This window comes from Petaurus breviceps, unplaced genomic scaffold, assembly GCF_028583685.1.
Source record: "Petaurus breviceps papuanus isolate PSGF00001 unplaced genomic scaffold, PetGlider_PUasm1.0 90601, whole genome shotgun sequence".
In the NCBI taxonomy this organism is placed as follows: domain Eukaryota; kingdom Metazoa; phylum Chordata; class Mammalia; order Diprotodontia; family Petauridae; genus Petaurus; species Petaurus breviceps.
In genome coordinates, this window is record NW_027187282.1 from 545,864 (window position 1) to 556,438 (window position 10,575).

General features: G+C 44.1%; 1 pseudogene; it reads left to right on the forward strand.

The window, feature by feature from the left end:
- Nucleotides 1-305: 305 nt before the first annotated feature.
- LOC138142642 (polyadenylate-binding protein 1 pseudogene) lies at nucleotides 306-4,178 on the forward strand (annotated as a pseudogene).
- Nucleotides 4,179-10,575: the final 6,397 nt, after the last annotated feature.

The window sequence follows — 10,575 nt, forward strand, 5'->3', positions numbered from 1 at the left end:
CCCCCAGGAATCCGCCGGGGAGGGAGCGCCGGGTGCCGGGGCCCGGCCAGCACCACGGCCACCTCCCAGCGGCCGGGCCGCCCGCAGCCCCCGGCGGCGGAGGGGGCGAAGGAGCGAGCAAGCTAGCGAGCCGCCCCTGGCCCTGTCGCCGCCCCTGCCACCGCCCCCTCCGCTGCTGCGCCGCCGTGGAGCCGTTTTCGATTCCGATTCCCGTAGATTTTTGTCCCTCCGCGCTCGCCCTCTCTCCCCTCCACTCCCCCCGCCCAGCCCCCACCCCGGCTCCAGACTGCGGCCCCCCACCCGTTCCTTTCCTCTTGCCGGAAAGCTCTCGGAGGCAGCGGAGGCAGCGGAGGCGGCGGCGGCGGCGGCAGAGGCGGTGGTGGCAGCCTGTGGCCCTTCTTCTCTTCCTCCTCCTCCTCCTCCTCCTCCTCCTCCTCTTCCTCCCCCTCCTTTCCCTCCTCTTCCTCCTCCTCCTCCTCCTCCTCCTGCTCTTTCATCCTCCTCGTCGAGAGGCGGCGGCGACATGCACCCCAGCGCCCCCAGCTACCCCACGGCCTCGCTGTACGTGGGGGACCTGCACCCCGAGGTGAGCGAGGCGATGCTGTACGAGAAGTTCAGCCCGGCCGGGCCCATCCTCTCCATCCGCGTCTGCAGGGACATGATCACCAGGCGCTCCCTGGGCTACGCCTATGTCAACTTCCAGCAGCCGGCCGACGCCGAGCGAGCCCTGGAGACCATGAATTTCGATGTCATCAAGGGCAAGCCGGTGCGCATCATGTGGTCCCAGAGGGACCCCTCCCTCCGCAAGAGCGGCGTGGGCAACATCTTCATCAAAAACCTGGATAAGTCCATTGACAACAAGGCTTTGTTCGATACCTTCTCAGCCTTCGGGAACATCCTCTCCTGTAAGGTGGTATGTGATGAAAATGGGTCCAAGGGCTATGGATTTGTACACTTTGAGACACGAGAGGCAGCAGAGAGGGCTATTGACAAAATGAATGGGATGCTTCTGAACGACCGCAAGGTCTTTGTGGGGCGCTTTAAATCCCGCAAAGAGAGGGAGGCAGAGCTCGGGGCCAGGGCCAAAGAGTTCACCAACGTTTACATCAAGAATTTTGGCGAGGACATGGACGATCTGAGACTTAAGAGGCTCTTTGGTAAGTTTGGACCTGCTTTAAGTGTCAAAGTCATGACTGATGAGAGTGGCACGTCCAAAGGGTTTGGCTTTGTGAACTTTGAGAGGCACGAAGATGCCCAAAAGGCTGTAGATGAGATGAATGGAAAAGAACTGAATGGGAAAAAAATCTATGTGGGCCGGGCTCAGAAAAAAGTAGAGCGGCAGACAGAACTCAAGCGCAAATTTGAACAGATGAAGCAGGACAGGATCACCAGGTACCAGGGTGTGAACCTGTATGTGAAAAATCTGGACGATGGGATTGATGACGAGCGCCTGCGCAAAGAGTTCTCCCCATTCGGTACAATCACCAGCGCGAAGGTGATGATGGAAGGGGGCCGCAGCAAAGGCTTTGGCTTCGTGTGCTTCTCCTCGCCAGAGGAAGCCACCAAAGCCGTCACAGAAATGAATGGCAGGATCGTGGCCACCAAGCCCTTGTACATAGCTTTAGCACAGCGCAAGGAGGAGCGGCAGGCTCACCTCACAAACCAGTACATGCAGAGAATGGCCAGTGTCAGAGCTGTGCCCAACCCTGTGATCAACCCTTATCAGCCTCCTTCAGGTTACTTCATGGCAGCTATTCCTCAGACTCAGAACCGGGCTGCCTACTATCCTGCCAGCCAAATCGCTCCTCTCAGACCAAGCCCTCGCTGGACTGCTCAGGGCGCCAGACCTCATCCATTCCAGAACATGCCTGGTGCTATCCGCCCAGCGGCTCCCAGGCCGCCATTCAGTACAATGAGACCAGCTTCTTCACAGGTGCCACGAGTGGTGTCCACACGTGTGGCGAACACCTCGACTCAGACGATGGGTCCACGTCCAGCGGGGGCAGCAGCTGCCGCAGGTCCTGCTGTCCGCTCAGTTCCGCAGTATAAGTATGCTGCTGGCGTTCGCAATCCTCAACAGCATCTTAATGCTCAGCCACAGGTTACCATGCAACAACCTGCTGTCCACGTGCAAGGTCAGGAACCTTTAACTGCTTCCATGCTGGCATCCGCCCCTCCGCAGGAGCAGAAGCAGATGTTGGGTGAACGGCTGTTTCCACTCATTCAGGCCATGCACCCTACTCTGGCCGGGAAAATCACTGGCATGTTGCTGGAAATCGACAACTCGGAGCTTCTTCACATGCTCGAGTCTCCTGAGTCTCTGCGTTCTAAGGTGGATGAAGCTGTAGCCGTGCTGCAGGCCCACCAGGCGAAAGAGGCTGCCCAGAAAGCAGTGAACAGTGCTCCTGACGTGCCCGCTGTGTAAAAGAGAAGACAACTGACGGAGAAATGGAACCTCTGCTTCACCGAAGAAAAATGTCTAAACATCTAAAAACTTAAATGTTGTGGGGGAAAAAAAAACATAGCAAAATATGAAATAAAGAAAAAATGGAAAGGAAACTTTGAACTTGATGTACCGAGCAAGTGCCAGGTCTAGCAAACTTAATGCTAGTCCTAGATTACTTATTGATTTAAAAGCAAAAAAAAAAAAACCAAAAAAACAAAAAAAAAACCAAAAAAAAGACCCCCCCCCCAGAAAAATAGTAAAATATAAAAACAAATGTTTTATGGGGGGGGGGATTTTCAGCACAGTACAAAAATTTAAAGCATTCCTTTCTTTAATTTTATAATTCTTTACTGTGGAAAAGCTCAGAATATCACCACTGTTTTAGATAACAGATTTGATAGCTGAGCAAAGAAATGTAATTTGGATTATAAAATTCTTGCTTTAATAAAAATTCCTTAAACAATGGGGGGGGGGACAGGGGGTGAGAATGAAATGAGATGTGGTCCAAAGAAAACAAATTTGATCCCAGTACAGGAAAAAAAAATCTGATGGGCAAAAATATGCAACAACTCTTTTAAAATCACACCTTGAAATTATACATTATTCAGATTATACATTTTATTTATTATTTATTGACTTCCAATGAGATGTGGATAAGATTAATGCCCAGGAGAAGTCAGAGGATGCAAAAATTAATCTGACACATCAATCATAAATTATAGATTTCCAGATGAAAAGGACCTAGTTAAGAGTAACAAAGTGACTTCATTCTTTTTAAAAGCAGAGTCATAAGGAAGCTGACTGCTGCCTTATATTTGGTCTCTAATGTGGGTATTCCCTTTTAAAATAGTTAAATTTATAAGCCACTTGCTGTTGGCCTTTGGTGACATCCTGCTGACTCCTCCTTGGCAGTTTATGTGATAAAAGGTTTCTTCCTATTAAGGTCTGTTTGCCTTTAAAATCAGATTTTCAGTTAATTTTGAGCTAGGAGGAATAGATTTGATTTCTTCCAGTCTTCAGTCTTCTCTGATGTACCCCATGGTCAGCCATGTGGTCTCTCCACCAAGGAGAGTTAGACTGGGATTTAAGAAATCTGCAGTTTGTTCTTAGCCTTGCTGTCACTGTAGCTGCTGCTGCTACTTCTGATAGCTCAAAATTGTAAAGGGTTGGAAAGTTTGCAAAGCACTTTACATAGTTCAACTCATTCAATTCTCCTCATAGCCCTGTTATCCCCATTTGTATATGAGGAAACTGAGACTCTGTGGGGTTAAGTCACTTGTCCAGAGGCACCTAGGGCAGGATAGCAAGTATGTAACTAGCTATGTGATCTTAAGCAACTTATTCTCTGGACTCAGTTTCTTCATTTATAAAATGAGAGTTGGATTTCTAGGGTCCATCTCAATTCTAAAATCCTGTGAACTCTTTGATTGGAGCAAGACTGACCTTATGTGTGCATGGATTAGGAGATAACTTGTTAGTTTTAAGTTAGTAGGTAAAGAGATGCTCTATTCCTACCCAACACAGCTGGGACTTGAATGAATCTGGGACGTGGATGAATGAATGAACATTTGTGGAGTGCTTACTATATGCGAAGCATGGTGCTGAGTGCTGGGATACAAATAGAAAGTGAAGGCAGTTTCTGCTTTCAAGGAGTTCACTTTCTAAAAAGGAGACAAAAAACATCAGAAAGTTTCAGATGCAAGTCAAATAAATGCAAAAACTTGGAAATGCATCTTTTGTAGTGTCATTTCAATTGATAAAACCCTTTGATGGTGCCGAGGACTTTGGGAAGAACTTTGCTTTCTGGTTCTTTAGTGGCTGTGGCTCCTAAGGAAGTTGGGCCTTCAGCAACCTCAGGCAGTGACCAGCGTGCATCTCTGCAAGGGGCCAATCACTTGGGAACTGTTGCTCTTCTGAGGCTTCTTGGGTTTACCTGTCCATAGGTGGTAGTGGCAGTTTTAGCAGGGTTGGCAGACCCCTTCCCAGGGGTTGTTCCTCTGGATGACCCCCCCTTATGGGGACTGGGATGGAAGCAGGGCATATGGTCTAGGGGCCACTATTCTTGGAACCTTGGACTGATACTGCTTGTCAGTAATCCTGGGCAGTCTGGTGTCAGCAAAGTGGATCTGGAGTCAGGAAGACCTGAGTACAAATCTGGCTTCAGACACATAACTAGCTGTGTGAACATGGGTAAGTCACTGAACATCTGTTTGCCTCAGTTTCCTCCACTGTAAAATGGGGGTAATAATAGTACCTACCTCCTAGGATTCTTATGAGGATCAGGTGAAATAATAGCTGTGAAACTATTTTGTACAGTGCCTGGCATGTAATAGGTGATTTATGTAAGTTTATTTCCTCATTTCTTCCTCCCTTTTACTCCTCCAGCTTTCTTCCATCTTTTCTTCCTTCCTTTTTCACTCCCTCCCTCCCTCTCGCCTCCCTTCTTCCTCTCTTTCTTCCTCCATCCCTCCCTTTTTGTTTCCTTCCTGCCTCCCTCCCTTCCTTCCTTTCTTCCTTCTTTCCCTCCTTCCTCCTTCCCTTTCTTCCCCCCCCCCCCACCCCCTGCCCCACTATGAATATGGAAAAGACAAGTTTTGCCTGTGTCACATTTTCCAGTTCTGGCTCTAGTGAAGAAGGTAGGGTGCTAAAATATTCAGCCAGAAGATCCATTCCCCACCTTTAGCCCCTTCACACAGGTGACACAACATTCAGGGAATTTGCAGTCTCATACCTGCTTTGATTTTTCTGTTTCATGGCCGGGTTGTTTCCCCAATTACAATGGGAGTCTCTTGAAGGCTGGTGTTTCATTTTTTTCCCCAGACAGGAGGACAGGTTCTTAACAAATGCTGAATTAATTGATTGTTTGATGGAGAAATGAAGCTATCCCACATGAAGCAGAACTAGCTAACACATGGCAGGAGGCTGACCAGGGATTGTAGGAAAACCTCGGCACTAGAAATCCATCTAATGCACTGTCACTTCCTAGCAATAGGACCTGGAATAAGTCATTACACCTAGCTGGATTACCTGATGTACAATGTCCCTTCCAGCTAACGTTCAGAAACAGAAAGCTATAGGAACAGAAGATTGTGTATTTTGTTTTTGGTGGGGGAGGTGGGAATGGGAACAACTATTGTGCCAAGCACTTTACAGATGTCTCATTTGATCCTAACAACCCTCAGAGGTAGGTGCTATTATTATCACCACTGTACAGTTAAAGTAACTGAAGCATAAAAATATTAAGTGACTTCTTCAAGGTCATACAGCCAGTAAGTGTTTGAGGCTGAATTTGAACTCAGGTTTTCCAGATTCCTGACCCAGTGCTGTTTTTACACTCTGCCCAAATAGCAAGTGCTCTGGGAACTTAGAAAAGGGAGAGGTCTCTATTGGGCATAATGAGAGTATACTGAAGAGCTGATCTCTTCTGACCTCCAAACCTATCCAGTTTAAAATCCTGACTCTTTCAAGAACTACCTATGGGGCCCTGGGGCAAATCATTGAACTCTGGGCCTTGTTTCTGTATTTGGAAAATGGGTTTGCCAAGACAACCTGTAAGTTTTAAATTCAGGACATGATGACTCAGATTTCTGGACATAGAAGCCACTCAATCCATGTTTGTGGAATGATGTGATTGAGCTGAAAAAAAAACACAGAAAGATAAACAAAAAACCCAGAAGGGTTCTTTCTTTTGTTCTTTTGCTCTACGGTAGAGATAATGTTCTAGCAGAACTACATTAGAAGCAATTGATAGGGATTTTTTTTTCATTTCTAAAAAAATCTGAAGGTAAAGTTGTCAGTGCTGGAACAAAGCAGAAGCAGAAATTTGGGAACCAAGGAGGGTTTGCCAGTGAGGGGGCCCCATCCTCAGGTCAGAGACTCCCCAAAGGAACAAAGAACAAGGATTATATAAGTGTAATTAGAGGGAAGCTAAATTGGGTATAAACTACCTCTTGACAGGTCAGAGTTTGTCAATCAGGGATTAGGGGAAGGATTAAGGGGAAAGTTCCTTGTTTTGGTTAAATAGCCTTAATATATAGGAGTGTTCTAGATACTTCCTCTTACCACAGAGAGGAAGCAAGGCCAGGGACAAGGCAAAATTTAGGAGTTGCTATAGTTTTCTCGATTGCCTCTAGATATTATCTGTGTGATGTTCTTCAAAGAACCTCCACTGGATGAGGAATCAGGATCGGGCTTCATGCCTTGCTCAACCTTAGCTGACACTATTCTTCCATCCTTTTAGCATCCTTCCTAACCCTGAATTCTGACTGTTAACAAGTAAATTCCATCTTGGGCAGGTTTCATAACCAATCTAGACCTCAGTTTCTTCATCTATCAAATGGGAATAAACATTTCTGTCCTATCCACCTTACCATGGTTGTTATAATGGTTAGAGAATAAATACATTTTAAAACATTTTGAAAGACATGAGGCATTACACACATATTATTGAGTCAGAAGAGAAATGAAATAGAAATGTAAAACACATTGTGGAAAAGAAGATGGCAGTATAAACAATAAAACAGGAAAGAATGAAAGTTTGACTTTATTGAGCTGTTTGTTATTCGTTTGATGGAACAGGCATAAGTAATTGATAAAATGTAATAATTTTTGTTTTGTTTGGTGGCAAGAAAAGAACACTGAACGTGGATGTCTACAGCAAAACCTTGGCTTTCAGAAACCATTGGCAAATGAGTGATTCTTCAGATAGCCAAGGGTTATTCCTTTAAAGAATAAAACTTTTGGTAATCTTTTGTTTGTTAGCTGTTACCCATGCCTTAGCTTTCTTTTTTTTAGGTTAAACTGTTTATATTTGAACATGGAAAAATTATACTTGTAACTATTTTTGTTTATCATTGTTTTTTTTTAAATTTTGTTCTTTATTAATTTGTTTACTTTTAGTTTACAAGATTCAATTCAATCCCTTGAGTTTCAAATTTTCTCCCCCTCTCTCTCCTCCCTACCCCCCCATGGTGGCATGAAATCAAGTAGAGGATCTGCAAATACTTCCACATTAGACAGTAGTCAGGTCATAAAGAAGGATTTTATCAGATGGAATGAACAATGGGAAAGAGGAAACAAAACCAAACAAGAAAAAGAAAGGGAGCAGGTAATTTGCTTCTATCTGCATTCAAACTCTCTGTTCTTTCTAGTTCTTTCTCTGAATGTAGATAGACATCCCTTTCCATCATGAGTCTTTTGGAGTTGTCTTATAACCCTATATTGCTGAGAAGAGTTCAGTCTATCAAAGTTGGTCCTCACAATACGTTGTATCTGTAATCGTGTACAGATTTCTCCAGATTCTGCTCTCCTCTCTCAGCATCAGTTCATATAAGGCTCTCCAGGTAAATATGAAGTCCATCTGCTCCTCATTTCTTATATCACAATAGTATTCCATTTCATTCATATGCCACAACTTGTTCAGCCATTCCCCAATTGATGGGCACTCCCTTAATTTCCAATTCTTTGCCACCACAAAAAGAGCTGCTATAAATATTTTTGTACATATGGGTCTTCCTCCCACTTCTATGATATCTTTGGGATACGACCCTAGAAGTGGTATTGCTGAGTCAAAGGGTATGAAATTATTTATTTCCCTTTGGGCATAATTCCAGATTGCTCTCCAGAATGGTTGAATCAGTTTACAACTGCACCAACAATGCATTAGCATTTCAATTTGTCCACATCCTCTCCAGCATTTGTCATCTTAGCCAATCTGACTGATGAGATGTGGTACTTCAGAGTTGTTTTGACTTGCATTTCTCTAATCAATAGTGATTTAGAGCATTTTTTTCATATACTTGTAGAGATCTTTAAATTCTTCCTATGAAAACTGCCTGTTCATATCCTTTGACCATTTATCAATTGGGGAATGACTTGTATTCTTATAATTTGACACAATTCTCTGTATATTTTAGAAAAGAGGCCTTTATCAGAGATATGGGCTGTAAATTTTTTTTTTTGCAATTTTCCAATTCCCTCCTAATCTTGGTTGCATTGGCTTTGTTTGTATAGAAACTTCAATTTCATGTAATCAAAATTATCCATTTTGCATTTTATAATGCTCTCTATTTCTTGTTTGATCATAAAGAATTACCCTCTCCATAAATCTGACAGGTAAACTATTCCTTGCTTTCCCAGATTCCTTACAGTGTCACCCTTTATACATAGATCATGCACCCATTTAGACTTGATTTTGGTACACGGTGTTAGATAATGGTCTATGCCCAGTTTCTGCAATACTATAGTCCAGTTTTCCCAGCAGTTTTTGTCAAATAGTGAGTTCTTATCCCCAAAACTGGTGTCTTTGCATTTATCAAACAGTTGATTACTATAGTTATTAACTGCTGAGTCTTGTGTACCCAATCTATTCCATTGATCCACTACTCTATTCTTCAGGCAGTACCAAGTAGTTTTGATGACTGCTGCTTTATAATATAGATTAAATCTAGGCCACCTTACCTAGCATTTCTTTTCATTAATTCCCTTGATATTCTGGACCTTTTGTTTTTCCAAATGAATTTTGTTACTATTTTTTTCTAGCTCTATAAAGAAACTTTTTGGTATAAGAATTGGTATGGTACTATATAGTTATTTTAATTTAGGTAAAATCATCATTTTTATCATACTAGCTCGACCCAGCCATCAGAAGCATGAGAAGGTAAACAGGGAAAAGAAATCATAAGGAACTTATCAAAGTTGAACTATTTACATTCTTACATGGAAAAACAATAATTGTAAATTATGAAACTTTTCTCAGTATGAGAATGGTTGAAGGGAATAGAAATGTGTATGTGTGTATGTGTGTGTGTGTGTGTGTGTGTGTGTGTGTGTGTGTGTATACAAAGCCCAGGACCTCCACCCTAGACAGCAATCCTGATTGAAACAAGTTAAAGCAAGAATGATTACCCCTCAGACTTGTTGCTTGGTCCTCTTACAATCTTCAGGCTAGGAGCTGAAGCAGCCACGTGGCAGTGGCTGCATGGCCGCTGCACCTCAGCTGCTTCTTGCCCCAGGGCAAAAGCTGTCCACACTCTTGAACTACTTGATCCCATAGTCCACACTGCACTGACTTCTCACTTTGTCCTTTGCATCTATGTGTTGATAATTGTGGAAACTGCCACAGCTGCTGGTGATCTGAAGTCCCTTCAGCTGATGGCTGGTCAGCCCCCCCTCAATGCTGAAACCTCCAGTTCGAGAGGGGCTGGGGTCAGCTTCCAGAGCACCACACTGGCCATTTTCTGCTGGCCTGCCGGGCTGTCCACAGTGGGAGTTTAGCTTCTCTGCTTCATTTTGTGGGTTCTGTAGCTCCAAACTTTCTTTAGAGTCACCCTTTACATGAATTGGGGGAGGTGGAAGCTGGAGCCCAGCAGAAATCCTGTTTTTACTCCCATCTTCTTGACTCTGCCCCCAGAGAGGTATTTTCTCCAGTTAGATTTTGAACCTCCCATTCCAGTTAACCAATTTTACTTTTTAAGGATTTGTTCTCTTCAGTGAGATTTTTTTTCTAATTTAGTCACTGTATATTTAAATTTATCTTCTAACTCTCTAATTTGGCTTTTAAAATTTTTCTTGAGCTCCTACAAGAATGCTGTTTTGTCTTGAGAGCAGTTCATATTTCCTTCTGTGGTGTCAGGTGTGAGTATAGAGTCCATGTTGTCCTCTGAATTTGGTTGTTCTTGCTCACTATAGAAAGATCTTATAGATCTATATTTCACATATTCTTTCTTGTCCATTGTGATTACCTATGTCCTGAATTTTTAGAGTGGATATCTGCTTCTGGGGTACAGATGTATGGCTCTTCTCAGGCTGGGAGGGAATTGTTTGGTTGTTAAGTTTGTGTGCTGTAGCCTCTAACTATCTAGACTGAGGCCAAGACCAGGACTCTCAGTCTTTCCCTTGAGTTACAATGATGTTCACAGAATAATCTGTGGGGGAGGGGTGGTTTGACCACTTCTGATTTACACCTCTGTGCCCCTGTGTTACAGCTCAGGGAGGCTCAGCAGCTGGAGGCTGACAGTGCTGGTGTCTGCAGATTTCCCTGGTCAAGATAAGAAACACCTGGGTTTGTGTTGTGGGTACTTGCTGGCTCCTCCCCCTCCGCCACCCCTCCTCGCCCCCCCGCTGCTCGC